This window comes from Mandrillus leucophaeus, unplaced genomic scaffold (assembly GCF_000951045.1).
Source record: "Mandrillus leucophaeus isolate KB7577 unplaced genomic scaffold, Mleu.le_1.0 Scaffold670, whole genome shotgun sequence".
NCBI classification, from domain to species: Eukaryota; Metazoa; Chordata; class Mammalia; order Primates; family Cercopithecidae; genus Mandrillus; species Mandrillus leucophaeus.
Window position 1 is genome coordinate 195,511 of NW_012107253.1, and position 528 is coordinate 196,038.

At 43.4% G+C, this 528-nt stretch overlaps 1 protein-coding gene across 1 annotated transcript in view; it reads right to left on the reverse strand.

Annotated features, from left to right (window-relative positions):
- LOC105555133 (leucine-rich repeat-containing protein 37A3-like) overlaps positions 1 to 257 on the reverse strand; it is a 45,430-nt gene extending 45,173 nt beyond the window's left edge. Inside the window, exon 1 of the mRNA XM_012001921.1 lies at positions 178 to 257. The gene's annotated coding sequence lies outside the window, so the exon portion shown is untranslated. The remainder of the gene's footprint in view (positions 1 to 177) is intronic.
- Between the last annotated feature and the right edge of the window lie 271 nt (positions 258 to 528).

Here is a 528-nt window from a genome sequence, read left to right on the forward strand (position 1 = left end):
ACCCACAGCACACCTAGGCTATGTGGTATGGCCTACGACTCCTAGGCTACAAACCTGTACTGTATGTTACTGTACTGAATACTAAAGGCAACTGTAACACAATGGCATGTATTTGTGTATGTAAACCTGGAAAAGGTATAGTTAAAATACTGTATAAAAGATAAAAATTGGGCCCGGGTGCAGTGGCTTATGCCTGTAATCCCAGCACTTTGGGATGCCAAGGTGGGTGGATCACCTGAGGTCAGGAGTTTGAGACCAGCCTGGCCAACATGGCAAAAAACAGTCTCTACTAAAAATACAAAAATTAGCTGAGTGTGGTGGTGCGTGCCTATAATCCCAACTCAGGAGGCTGAGGTAGGAGAATCACTTGAACCTGGGAGGTGGAGGCTGCAATCAGCTGAGATCGCACCACTGCACTCACTCCAGCTTGGGCAACAGAGTGACTCCATCTCAAAAAAAAAAAAAAAAAAAAAAAAGAAGAAAAAGATAAAAAAGGTATACCTGTATAGGAATAGCTCCATTATACTC